The sequence below is a fragment of the Lagenorhynchus albirostris genome, chromosome 5 (genome assembly GCF_949774975.1).
Source record: "Lagenorhynchus albirostris chromosome 5, mLagAlb1.1, whole genome shotgun sequence".
NCBI classification, from domain to species: Eukaryota; Metazoa; Chordata; class Mammalia; order Artiodactyla; family Delphinidae; genus Lagenorhynchus; species Lagenorhynchus albirostris.
The window spans coordinates 93,086,085-93,101,298 of record NC_083099.1 but is presented as its reverse complement, the minus strand read 5'-3'; positions in this window follow the sequence as shown (position 1 = coordinate 93,101,298).

The window sequence follows — 15,214 nt, the reverse complement described above, 5'->3', positions numbered from 1 at the left end:
TTATATCTAGGTGTTCTAATTGGTCCTTATTCAAATTTTTATTGTTCTTTTTTCATCTTTATGTTTATAATTTTTTCTTTACCACAGTAAATATTATTCATATTTATTTTGTGCTGTTTTTCACGTTATCAGTTTAAAGATGTTGTAATTTCAGATGTAAATATGCAGGAGTTTTCAAAACTTAGCTCTCCAAATTTTCAAATGATACTTATTTTCTATCTATAGTCTAGGTCGATACAGGTAAGCTTCCTTTTCAATTCCCTGGGTTTATGTGCAGAGTTTTTAATAATCTGCCTTTTGCTGAGTTTTTAGCCCTTTGAGATCCTAGCTTTATGTAGGAGTCTCAAGTTTTAGCTCCTACTTTGCAAGGGCCCACAGTCCTATCAACTCTCTTTGCATGAACTTTATACAATAAGTCCCTCCATGATTCATTACAGTAACAGCCGCTTGGGCAGCAACAACATGAATTCTCATAATTATTACCTTAGTTTTCAGTTCACTATTTTTTTCTTACACCTTGAGATTTTCTTTTCATCCTTGCAAGCCCTGTTATGAATTCCAAATTATTTTTATTTTATTGTGTTCAGCATCTCTACTTACTTTGAGGAGGAAATGTTTCAGTTCCACAGTCATGTTGCCTGACCAGAGATTCCATATTATTTTCTAAAGCATCAAAAATGAAAATTGCTTCTCAAGGAATCACATATAAAAATGAGAGTCAGGGGCTTCCCTGGTGGCGCAGTGGTTGAGCGTCCGCCTGCCGATGCAGGGGACACGGGTTCGTGCCCTGCTTCGGGAAGATCCCACATGCCGCGGAGCGGCTGGGCCCGTGAGCCATGGCCGCTGAGCCTGCGCGTCCGGAGCCTGTACTCCGCAAAGGGAGAGGCCACAACAGTGAGAGGCTCGCGTACCGCAAAAAAAAAAAAAGTCATAATGGTCAAGAAAGATTTCCTAGCTCTTCTTTATCTTTGGAATTATCTATTAATTTTATTGGGGGAGGAATATATTTCTTACCTTTTTTGACTTATAAAATATCTTACTGAAGTTGAACATGCAGGGGTGTTCTGTGTTCAGTTTTTGAATGGCACTGTGCAAATTAAGGAGTGATAAAATGTAATTCCTAGTTTGAAACAGTGGTTTGTAAACCTGGCTCTATGTTAGAAAAATTTTTAGAGCTTGGTGAGCATAATCTGAGATTGTGATTCAGTAAATCTAGGGTGCAGCCATGTATAAATGGAATTAAGTCTTAATCCTACTTCAAACATGTCCTGAAACTCTCATGGCCTCAATAATCTTGTGCCCCACCGAGTCTAAAATGTAGCTAACCAGCATCCAACGAGCCCTAGAATTTGTTGATAGCAAACAGAAAAATAACCATAATATTTGAATCATAACATTCTTATTTAGGGCATGCAAACTAGTGTTTTCTGTCCTGCTACCCTATGTGGTAAAGTGCAAGTTGGCATCATTTCATTTTTGGAAGATACAGAAATTTAAAATTTTTATCCTGCTGCTAACTGGAGCTAAATGTCCTGCTTGTTTGTTTTATTCACTTCAGCTTATTTTAAATGGAGAAAAGTTTAAGCTCAATATACACTTGCTGAGTTCTACTTTGTACTTCTTTCAGAAATCTTATTTTCTAAATTGCTATATAGTGCTTGAATTTTTATTTACAATTTTCCATTTAATCTTTTTTTCTCAAGAATATTATAAACTTCTTGGGGGTCAAATACCACGAAATAAATAGCCTTCAGTTTTACCACTGTGTCTAGTAGAGGACTAATACACAAGTACTCCATACATGTTTGATTTCACGGTCTTTATTTGACGTCCATTTTTCACATAATTACCAACTCCCTACTCTCCTCTCATTTCACTTATTCACTTTTTCTCACTGTACACTTTCTTAAAACCCTAGATAAACGTCAAATCTGGGGGAGACCACACTAATATATTAAAAGTAGTAGCCCAGAAGTAAGTACCTGTTCTGTTTATGAGTGAGTAGTTGGTACTGGATCAACCCATTGGCCAATAAACAACAAATAAGAAATGGAGTGTGTGTGTGTGTATTTAATGGTACTGGAGAGGAACTAAGCAGGAGAATAGAGCACAAACCAAAACACTGATTTAAATGGGCTGAGGATACCCATATGAGGGCTGCCAGAGGGGTACAATCCCAGAGAAAGTGGAGCCGTAAAGAAGAGAGGATAAAAATTCGTGTATAATTTTACCTTAACTTACTCCTAAACTGCATAAACATAGAGAACGATTTTACAAAACCAAGAAAATAGCAGCAGATGGTACCTGAAGAGTTTAGTGGAGATCTCAGTGCTATTCAGGGGATATACAGATGTATATTCAAATCCTGTCAAATCAGAGGGTCCCAGTAAACACCCATTCCCTTGAGGCCCCAAAAGGTCATATCCTAGGGTTAAGAGCAAAACTGAAATAGTCCAGGCCTATCAAAGACTAAAACTAACCTTAAAATATTAAGTGATCCAAAAAAAAAGAAATATTAAGTGACCAACCTGAACTCCAAATACGTTTAAAAAATATTTTAATGTGGGGCTTCCCTAGTGGTGCAGTGGTTGAGAGTCCGCCTGTCGATGCAGGGGACACGGGTTCGTGCCCCGCTCCGGGAAGATCCCACATGCCGCGGAGCGGCTGGGCCCGTGAGCCATGCCGCTGAGCCTGCGCGTCCGGAGCCTGTGCTCCGCAACGGGAAAGGTCACAACAGTGAGAGGCCCGCGTACCGCAAAAAAAAAAAAAAAAAAAAAAAAAAATTCTTCTTTGGAGAAAGAAAATATGAAGAGCCTCTACAGTTTCCCATCCACAATGTCTAGCTTCCAATCAGAATTATAAGCCAAAAGAAAAAAAAAACCCTAATAGGAGATACAGATATGATTCAGATATTTATATTTTTCAGAAAAGGATTTTAAAATAAATGCAGTTAATATGTTCAAGAAAACAGAAATGTGTTTGTAGTTTCAGAATATTCTTGGATTTTATAAATGTAAGTCAAAGAGAAATTCAGTTTTAAAACAGAAAAACATAACTTTTGTAATTACCAAGAGAATGACTGTATCATTACAATGGAATAAAAAATTGGAATAATTTTTAAAAGTTTGATTTATGCAAAGGAAGGCAAAAAATGAAGAAACACATAAAAATATATGAAAACAAATAGCAAAACCATAGACTTAAACCCAAGTGTATGAGTAATTAATTGAAATTCTTTTGGTCCAAATACTCCAATTAAAAAACAAAGGTGAGTTTGCTGGCTAATAAGATAATTTTATATGTTTATGGGAAATACACTTTAAATATGTAGAGAAGGAAATGTTGAAAGTAAAAGTATTGAAAAAAAATGTATCATGAACACATTAACCAAAATAGATGTGGCTTTATTGTATAAGAAAAATAGGTTTTAAGGGGAAAATATTACCAGAGCTAGTGAGCGATATTTCCTAATGACAAAAGTCAATTCAATAGGAATGTGTAACAGGTAAAATTTACATGCATCTAATACTATAGTTTCAAAACATATAAATAAGGTTAGTAAAACAAAAAAGGAAACAGAAAATAACATAATTAACTAGATATTTTAATAATCAAAAGTGTAAATACATATAAGATGAAAAAAACCATGAGTAACCAACTTGACTTAATTGGCACCAGTTACGTTTATAGAACATTGTAGTATGCAATTGCAGGATAGACTGTTTTCAACTGTACATGGCATATTTATAAAAATTGGCTATACACTGGCATCAAAGCAAATATCAACAAATTTCAAAGGAGTAAAATAATTCACAGTATATTTTCTAACTACTTTAGAATTAAACTAGAAATAAAAGATAACTAGAAAATTTCATTTTTTGTAAATGAAGTAATATACTCCTAAATAACCAGTTCCACTCAAGAGAAATGAATGCATATGTTCATGAAGAGAATGTGTAAGAATGTACATAGCAGCTTTATTCATAATACCCCCAAACAGAAAATAACCCAAATGCCTTTCACTGGGTGAATGAACAAAATATGGTATATTCATACATACCAGTTAAAAAGAACAAACTACTGCAACATGGAACCTACCAGACAGATGGATTTTGTAGATATATTGTTGACTAAAAGAGGCCAGACACAAATGAGTACACACTGTATAATTTCCTTTATATGAATTTCAAAGACAGGCAAAATTTATCTGTCATTATAGAAGTCAAAAATAGTGGTCACTTCTGGAAGAGGACAGTAATGATTGGGACAGCACATGATAGAGCATTTGGAGTGAAGGAAAGATTTCTACATCATCTTCTAAGAGTTAGTCACAGATGTGTGTGTGTGTGTGTAAATTTACTGTAAGCATGTTATACCCTCTGTTATAGACTGAATTCCAGCAAAACTTCACATGTTGAAGTCTTAACACTCTCAGAATGTGACTGTATTTGGGGACAAGGTCTTGAAGAAGGTAATTATAGTTATATGAGGTCATATGAGTGGGCCCTAATCCATTCTAACCAGTATCCTTATTAGAAGAGGAAATTTGGACATGCAAACAGGCACCGGGGTCATGTGTGCACAGAGGGAAGACCCTGTGAAGAGGTGGCAAGAGGGTGATCATTTGCAAACCAAGGAGACAGGTCTTAGGAGAAACCAACCATGATGGCATCTTGATCTTGGAGTTCCACCCTCCAGAACTGTGAGAAGATAAGTTTTTGTTGTTTAAGCCATTCAGTCTGTGGTGTTTTGTTATGGCAGCCTGACAAACTAATACAATCCCCAAATAGAAAATAATAGCTAACATTTTAATTGTTTACTAAATGCTCATTTAATCCTCTCAATTTTTCTATGAGATAAATACAATTACATATTATCTTTATTTTACAGAAAGTACTTAGAAAGGATGAGCAACTTGTCAAAAATCATGAGGGTAGTAAGATGCAGTCCAGTGACTGGACTGTATGTTTCCTGACTCCAAGTCTATATGTTTAATTCCTAGATTATGGGTAAATTTCTAGATCACATTCCCAGATTACAATATGAAGTTTCTCTTATGTAGGTAAGTAGTAGACAGCAATGGTTCTACAGAAATTTCCAGGAATGTTCTTGGACATGGGTACCGTGGAAGAGAAAATTCCAGAGCACAGGGGATTGCCAAAAAGAAATCAAATCAAAAAGACCTCTAGCACTGAGCGTATGGGTGAGGATAGCTGCCCTGAGGGTACCCATCCTCTGGGTTAAGTGTCAGCAGTAACGGAGAGACTGTTCACACTTGCAAGTAGATCCTTGATTCATTCCATTCTAACTCGTTATGAATGTTTCCCACCATATCCGCAGACGTTGAACTTGAAGTAAGGACTGTGTCTCATTTCCATTATCTTATATGGGACACTGGGTAGACGCTCAACAAATAAATGAATGTTCAATTAAATGGAAAGGGCTGACAAATCGTCCAAAATGACCTTGCCCTCCTTTACACTTTTTCCTTGAAACTAGTCCTACTCTCTCAAATCTCTCATGGTGGAAAATAAGTCACAGGCTCACATCTTACTTCAAAAATTCTGATGTTTTATTTATTAACGCTCATTAAATATGCTAAATCTGCCAAAGGTGCCTGTTGAAAATAAAAGTGTGATTCAGCAGTGAATTTTTGGTGCCATATTTTCTCTGTCCTTCTAATATCTTTATTCTCCTCTAGAGCTTTGTTTTTTCTCTGTGTCCTGCATTCCCTTGCTCCCTTTCTCTCTGTGCAGTTGTCTCCTTGTCTTTTTCTTCCAATTCTTCTGACTTACTCCCTTTTGGAGCGACTGTCACTGGTTCAGCAGCTAGAGATTGATAGTAATGTTTTGTTCCTGCACTGTAATTGCTATGTCAAGTCGGCAGGCGTAGCAGGTTGTCACAATTTTAACGCCGACTAGAGAGATTTGCTGTGTGCCGATTAATATGGGGGGGTGGGTGGGAGGAGGGATGCCTCAAGTAAGGGTGTGACTGTCTCTCAAATGCCTCCTTCCCTCACTTTAAAGATGGACTCACTAACCATACACGAGCACACTTATTCACAATGGTCAAAGCAATGTATCCTTCATGATATTATTAATTGATTTTGAATAATCTTTTCAGAACTTTTCAAGATAATGCTTATTTAATTTTTACCAAGTTATTTTAAATGAATAAGGGGCTATAGTACTATTTTTCCTTATGGATAAGGAAACTAGGTCACAAATATTTTCAGTGATCTTTCTCATCATCGTGTAAAGAATCATGGCACAGCTAGTATTTCAGGGTATTTTCCATTAAATCAATTTCAGACTGTATATCCTTTCTCAACACACACACACACACACACACACACACACACACACACACACATACACATAAACAGTTAATTGATGTAAAATTAATATAGAGAGGGGCTTCCCTGGTGGCACAGTGGTTGAGAGTCCGCCTGCCGATGCAGGGGACACGGGTTCGTGCCCCGGTCCGGGAAGATCCCACATGCCGTGGACCGGCTGGGCCCGTGAGCCATGGCCACTGAGCCTGCGCATCCGAAGCCTGTGCTCCGCAACGGGAGAGGCCACAACAGTGAGAGGCCCGCGTACCGCAAAAAAAATTAATAAAGAGAGCTTACAGTGATTTGGCTCTAATATTAAAGTTTGTCAATAAAGATCTTTAGTGTGGAATTTTCCGTTCCATTAGGCAGTGAGTCCCTAAGGGGGATATTTTTGAGTAAAGCACTGATAATATTTGACTTATAGGGAGCCAGAATATATATTTTAACCTAAGGGAAACTTAATTGTCTCTAAATATACTTTAAAAATTTGCATATGACCAGAAGTTTGGGCAGTCTTGCAATATGTCAAGAATATGTCTTTGCTTTCAATTTACATAACTGAAAAATATTGTGAAGGCTATGAATTCCCTCTTAGAGTTGGAAGGAATGTTATGAAATGATCAAGAATAGCAAACAGCTCTTAGTCAGAAATCCAGGCAAGCTTGGGTCTGGATGGTACGTGGTGTGCATATCTCTTAAGATAACGAGGACGAAGCAATGATGTCGGGAAGTCGAACAGGATGAGCTCTTGAGGGCCCTTCCAGGTCCATCCATCTATGAATATAGCTCGTCAGTAATGCCTCAAATAAGTTCCCATTTAGCACATGGGCTTTAAAGATTTCTTCAAGTGGGTAGGTTTTGCAGTATGTGCTGTGGGTGTCTTAAGATAACATGAGAAAATGTAAAGCCCTCAGCCACTGCTTATCTCTAGGCTCCCAGAATGTAACACTTAGGGATTTATAGCAAACCCACTGCCCTGATGGAACAAAAGGTCACTCATCTTGCTCAGAACTAAACCAGGAAGTGCTTAAAGTTAATCTCCCTAATAACATACCAGAGACAGCCGTGTGGTGAACTGAAAGCTGGTGCAGAAGTCTCCCAGCAGTTCTGCCTTAAATTGTGTTGGCTTCCAAATTCCTGAATTGCTGAAGTTCAAGGAAATATACTCTTGTCTAAAAAGCGTCATGCATATTGCTTGTGGATTATTGTTCATGGAGGTCCCAACAATCAGATTAGGTGTATATGACTCATGGGTCATTAAGCTAGCTCTACCAGTTCTCCAATGTCAAGGAAATACAAGTTTTCAAATTCAGAGAAATGTAAGATTTGATTGTCTTCACAGTCCTGATCAAGAGGTTAAGTAGTTTATATAGAATATTTTTGCCATATAGATTTATTTTTTTGTGTGTCTATTTTTTAGCTTTATTGAAGTATAATTGACAAATAGAATTGTAATATATTTAAAGCATATATCATGATGATTTGATGTACATAGACCTTGTGAAAGCATTCCCACATCAAGTTAATTAACACATCCATACTTCATATATTTACCTCTTTTTTGGAGAAAACACATCTACTCTGATAGCAAATTTCAGTTATACAATACAATATTATCAACTATACTTACAGCCCTATTTAGCTTCTAACCAGAAGTTTGTACCCTTTTATCAATACCTTCACTCCTCAGGGAGAAGCTAGGAGTTGCGGGGGGTCCCTCTGGGATTGAATGGTGCTGTGCTGGTGTGGGATTTATGGTAAGAGTGTGTATTAGCTTTTCTTACCTGTTTAGATATGTTTAGATTTTGTCAATTGTCCAATGTGTAGGAGTCACTTAACTAGTTTCTGGATTTCTCTCAGAGAGAGATGATCTGTGTGTTGCTGTATACTCAGTACATCTGTGGGAGGTGGGACAATCAGGAGCCTCTTATGTTGCCATTTTAGTGATGTCCTCCTCCCCAAGTAGATTTAGATTTGAAAGAATCTGTAGAAAAAATTTAGTTCAAACTTGATGTGTTGCAGGCAAGGAAATGAGCCTGGAGAGATGACATGACTTGCTTAGTGGTTCAAAAACAAAATGGCGGTCACTGATCTGACTTCAGTGAGAGTAGAACATTTCTCCTGTGTCTTTATGTGACAAGAAAGTTAATAGTAGAATGAGATCATGGACTGATGACTTCTGAAGTTATGGATGAACAATGTTAGAGGCCACAACTCTTTCTGGGGGGTTTTCCCATTGAGACGACCAAGTTTCTAGAATTTCCCCCTAAGAACTTGGATGAGATGGAACAACACGTGGAGGCAGTGTATTAGCACGGTTGGGAAAAAATAGTTTATAAACAACCAGTGAAACAGAGTTCTGGTTCCTGATCTTTGTAAAAAGTGTAAATGATGTAAGAATATATTCTTTCTTTCTCTATTTTATTTACTTATTTGGCTGCACCGGGTCTTAGTTGCAGCATGCGGGATTTAGTTTCCTGACCAGGGATTGAAGCCAAGCCCCCCGCATTGGGAGCGCAGAGTCTTAACCACTGGACCCCCCAGGGAAGTCCCAAGAATATATTCTTTAAAAAATGTAGAGAGAATCACCAAATTCATTTAAAGTCTTTTAAACTTGCCCATAGATTTTTACGGTGTCTTGTGGCACATATTAACTCTTCTCTCTAGGTGAAGAAATGTGGACATGAAGTAAAATCTGAGGGTGCTACAGTTTCACTTAGCTAAAGAACACAAAATGAGAGCATGAACACTGCTAAACTGTGCTGTGATTTAGCATTTTATCTGTGATGTTTTATCAAATCCCTGCCATTCTCCTGAGTAAATGAAAGCTTGAATCTCCTTACTGATATCAGAACAGATTTTAATCAACAGTGGAGGGTTTGAATACTTTTGAATTTTCCAGGTGGAGTGGTAGTGTGTGATCTCTAAAGGGAAGCAAGTGCTCTTGTAGCAATCTTCAACTCCAAGTCAGTTTAATTTAAGGGGTTAATATCACAAAAGATTGAGAAGTCATGCGCTGAAGTAGTAGTGGTCCTCGGAGAAGATAACAAGAACATTGGTCTTCTCAAGGCTCTGAAGTCATGATGAGAGGCATAAGTGTCCTTACATGCTATTAATGTGAAAAGCAAAGTATATTCAAGCTGAATTTGCAGTGTCCTTAACATGACAAGTTTATAGCCTCTCAGAGATTAACAGCCTGGTGGCCAAAAGTGCTTCTGTGTTACACACTGGAGCTCCACAAATGAAACAGATGCTTTTTTGATTTAACCTGTGAGAATGTTAATTTGTTCCCTTTCCCTGTTTATTGGCTTTTCACAGAATCAAGCAATTAACCACGTCTGCTGAGAAATGGCAGGATGTAACATATCTTTTTCTCTGCCTCTTTTTAATATGCACAGTAAATTACTAACAAAATAAGTATTTTATACACATTGAAAATGGCTAGCTGGAATGACCCATAGTGCTAAGCCACTTTGGAATGCAGATTAAGTTCTGCACATTTTCAAGCTGCTAATCACTTTGCAGAATTTCCAATGCACAGTGCAGCTTCAGCTATGTGATTCTGTTTACTTTGTTGATGGTGTTTACCAATTACCAAACTGTTCTGCATAAAAAAACAACTGGTCAGGAAGCAAACGTGTTTATCGTTCTGGCGCACACCTGCTGCAGGTAAGAGGTGAAAGTAACTTGCTCATTTTTAGTTCCTTTTCTTGTCCACAAAAGGATTGCTTAGATCTTTGCCGGATTGATTTTAGGTCTGTTTTTAATATCTAATGTGTAGATTGATTTTAGGTCTGTTTTTAATATCTAATGTGTAGAGTGGGAATAATTGATGGATTATAACTCTAGCTCTTCTTGTGAATTGTCCAGTGACTCAGGGAAAGTTATTTTTGTTCTCTAGCTTATGAATTCTGTGTGCGAAGAGAAGATACCAAGTATATTGTACCCATTTCAACATAACCTTGAAAACAAAATATAAAATTTTCCCAAACCCAACGTGCTATGTAAATGTTTAATGATGTTAGCACTGATTAAAAAGCCCAATAGAGATACATTAGTCTTGCTTTTGACCATCTAGTCTGCCTTATTTTGCAAGAAATTCCAGATAAATAACATTGCCGATCGCTCTTGATTAGACATTTATACAAGTAAGTACCTTGGTACCGCTGTTTGTGATTCATGTCTGAGTAGCCTTAGGTCCTAGGTATCTGTGATTAATTTTCAGCAGAGATACCTTGTATTTTACATTGGAACATTTCTTCAGGGAAACGTACGGTTCCTTTTGAGAGTAATTTCACCACAGTCACTGATATTCTGGGTAAGTTGCTGCCAGATGTTGCATTTCATGCCCCACATATTTACTTCATAAACAAGCTAACAAGTGAGGTTTGAGTAGTTTACTGGGGGAGAAGGAGTGTCTACTGTGAAGGGAGATTTGGGGATGAGATTGGACCCTAAACTGTTGGGTGACAAAGAGGAGAGGATCTCTGATGAAGAGACTGTTGGGGATGGTGGCGGTTAGAGTTTGCAGCATGAGGGCTGGACAGATTCCAATTGCCAGGCAGGAAGTTTTTCTAGAGAAAGAAAATGGATCTGCCCAGCTCCCACAGCATCTTCCTAGAGACGGATCCTCTAATGATGGCCACCTGCCTTTGAATACTTTTTTTTTAAGTTAAGGACACCACCGAAGTCCATTTGAAATGAAATGATATTTGTTTTATCTTTAGTAACCCATTAACTGAACACTTTGAAACTAATAGTCTGCCAAGATAATAATGTATGATGTTTTTTCTCTAATCACTAGTTTTGATGATTGATTCTCTCTTTTTTTGTCTGGTCACCAGCATTCTAATTCAGTCTAACCTGTCCACTGTCTCCCAGCCCCGGCCAGGCTTCAACCTCAGGGCTAGGAGAAGAGAAGGTGTAAGATTTACTCTTTTCTACTACTCCTATTCACACTTATGTTTCTGATTCTTCAGGATTGGGACAGGGGAGGAAGAGTTGAAGGAAGCAAAATTATTTTTGCTTCACAAGTGCTATTGTAGTGCATTTTTTATTTATTTCATCTGTGTGTTAAGTCCCTAAATATAAACACTGTCATTGAGTTAATGTGTGTAAACACTGTCACTGGGTTATTGTCTTTTTTTTAATGGAGGTAGAGTTGACAATATTAGCTTTAGGCGTTTGACATAGTGATTTGATATTTTTATACATTACAAAATGATTACCACTATGAGTCTGATTACTGTCAGTATACCAAGTTATTATTCCCTATGCTGTACATTACATCTCTGTGACATTTATTTTATAAATGGAAGTTTGCACCTCTTCATCTCCTTCACCTATTTTGCCCATTCTTCCACCCCCATCCCCTCTGGTGACGACTAGTTTATTCTCTGTATCTGTGAGTCTGTTTCTGTTTTGTTATGTTTGTTTAGTGTATTAGATCCTACGTATAAGTGAAATCATATGGTATTTGTCTTTCTCTGTCTGACTTACTTCACTTAGCATAATACCCTCTAGGTCCATCCATGCTGGTGCAAATGGCAAGATTTCATTCTTTTTTATGGCTGAGTAGTATTCCAGTGTGTGTGTGTGTGTGTGTGTGTACGTGTGTACACACACACACACACACACACCACATCTTCTTTATCCATTCATTTATCAGTGGGCACTTAGGTTGCTTCCATACCTTGGCTATTGTGAATAATGCTGCAATGCACATGGGGGGATGCATATATATTTTTGAACTAGTGTTTTTGTATTCTTTGGAAAAATATCCAGAAGTGGAATTGCTGGATTGTGTGGTAGTTCTATTTTTAATTTTTTGAGGAGCCATCATACTGTTTTCCACAGTGGCTATACCAATTTGCAATCTCATCAGTAGTGCATGAGGGTTCCCTTTTTTCCACATCCTCAGCAACACTTGTTTCTTGTATGATGTATGAGGTGATATCTCATTTTGGTTTAGATTTGCATTTCCTTGATGAGTAGTGATGTTGAGCATCTTTTCATGTATCTGTTGGCCATTTGTATGTCTTCTTTGGAAAAATGTCTATTCATATCCTCTGCCCATTTTTAATCAGATTGGTTTTTTTGATTATTGAGTAATATGAGTGCTTTGTGTATTTTGGTTATTACCTCTTATGGGATATATCATTTGCAGCTATCTTCTCCTATTCAGTAGGTTGCCTTTTTATTTTGTTGATGGTTTCCTTTGCTATGCAAAGGCTTTTTAGTTTGATGTGGCCCCATTTGTTTATTTTTGCTTTTGCTGCCCTTGCCTGAGGAGACAGATCCAAAAAAAATATTGCTAAGACCAGTGTCAAAGATCATACTGCCTATGTTTTCCTCTAAGAGTATTATGATTTCAGGTCTTACATTTAAGTGTTTAATTGATTTTGAATTTATTTCTGTATATGGTGTACAAATATGGTCTACATTCATTCTTTTACATGTACCTGTAGTTTTTCCTGCACCATTTATTGAAGAGACTGTCTTTTCCTCATTGCATATTCTTGCCTCCTTTGTCTTAAATTAATTGACCACATAAGTGTGGGTTTACTTTTGGGTCTCTAGTCTGTTCCATTGATCTGTTTGTTTTGATACCATACTGCTTTGATTACTATAGCTTTGTAATATAGTTTGAAATCTGGGAGTGTGATACCTTTTTTCTTCATTCTTTAGATTGCTTTGGCTATTTGGGGTCTTTTGCGATTACATTAAAATTTTAGGATTATTTGTTCTAGTTCTGTTAAAAATGCCTTGGGTATTTTGATAGGGATTGCACTGAATGTGTAGATTTCTTTGGGTAGCATGGGTATTTTTAAAATATTAATTCTTCTGATCCATGAGCATACTATATCTTTCCATTTACTTGTTTGCCTTAAATTTCTTTCATTAATGTCTTATAGCTTTCAGAGTATAGGTCATTCACATCCTTGGTTAAATTTATTCCTAGGTATTTTATTCTTTTTGATGCAATTGTAAATGGATTTTTTCCCTAAATTTCTCTTTCTGATAGTTTGTTATTAGAGTATAAAAATGAAGAGATTTCAGTGTATTAATTTTGTGTACTACAGTGTTGCAATGTGGTAATTATTTTGTAATGTATACAAATATCAAATCACTATGTCAAATAAATGTTATTTATTCTAATAGTTTTTTTAGTGGAGTCTTTAGGGTGTTCTATATATAGTATCATGCCATGTACCAATAGTGGCAGTTTTACTTCTTCCCTTCCAATTTGAATGGATTTTATTTCTTTTTCTTGTCTGATTGTTGTGGCTAGAACTTCCAATACTGTGTTAAATAAAAGTAGTGAGAGTGAGCATCTTTGTTTTATTTCTGATATTAGGGAAAAAGCTTTCAGCTTTTCACCATTGAGTATGATGTTAGCTGTGAGTTTGTCATTTTGTTGTGTTAATGTGATGTATCACATTGATTGATTTGTGAATATTGAATCATCCTTGGATCTCTGGAATAAATCCTACTTGATCATGGTGTATGATCTTTCTAATGTATTCTTGAATTCAGTTTGCTAATATTTTGTTGAGAATTTTTGCATCTATGTTCATTAGGGATATTGGCCTATAATTTTTTTTGTGGTATCTTTGTCTGGTTTTGGTATCAGGGTAATGCTGATCTCATAGAATGAGTTTGGAAGTGGTTCCTCCTTTACAATTTTTTGGAACAGTTTGAGAAGGATAGGTATTAACTCCTCTTTAAATGTTTGGTAGAATTCCCCTGTGAAGCCATCTAATCCTGGACTTCTTTTCTTTTCTGGGAGTTTTTTGATTACTGATTCAATTTCATTAGTAGTAATTGGTCTGGCCAGATTTTCTATTTTTTCTTGATTTAGTCGTGGCAGATTGTATGTCTCTAGGAATGTATCCCATTTTTCTAGGTTGTGCAGCTTGTTAGCATATCTGTTTAGTAGTTTCATGATTGTGCAATTGACTTTTGAAAAACACTGGTTTGAAATGCATGGGTTTACTTATATGTGAATTTTTTTCAGTAGTAAATACTACAGTACTACATGACTCACAGTTGGTTGAATTTGTGGATGTGGAACCACAGATATGGAGGAATCATGTATAAGGAGGGCCAACTATAAGTTGTACACAGATTTTTGATGGTGTGGAGGGTCAGCACCCTAACTCTTGCATTGTTCAAGGGTTAAATGTATTTCTGCAATATCAATTGGACCTTCTGCTCTTTTGTTTGTAATTTTATTTGGGCCCTCTCTTTTTTTTCTTGAAGAGTCTGTCTAAAGATTTGTCAGTTTTGTTTATCTTTTAAAAGAGCCACCTCTTTGATATTGTCTAATTTTTTTGGTGTCTATTTCATTTATTTCCACTCTGATCTTTATTATTTCCTTGTTTCTACTAACTTTGGGGGATTATTTGTTCTTTTTCTAAATCCTTTAGGCATAAAGTTATGTTCTTTGAGGTTTTTCTTATGTCTTGAGGTAGGTCTGCATCTCTGTGAACTTCCCTCTTAGAACTGCTTTTGCTGCATCTCAGATTTTCGAAAGTTGTGTTTCTATTTTCATTCATTTCGAGGTATTTTTTTCATTATTGTTTATTACAGGATATTGAATATAGTGCCCTGTGCTATATAGTAGGATTCAGTCATTTTTCTATTTTATATATAGTAGTTAGTATCTGCCAATCCCAAACTCATAATTTATCCCTCCCGCCTCCTTTCCCCTTTGGTAACCATGTTTGTTTTCTATATCTGTGAGTCTGTTTCCGTTTTGTAAATAAGTTCATTTGTATCATATTTTAGATTGCACATATAAATGATACAATAATTTCCTTTCTCTTTCTGACTTACTTCCCTTAGTATGATAATCTCTAGGTCCATCCATGTTGCTGC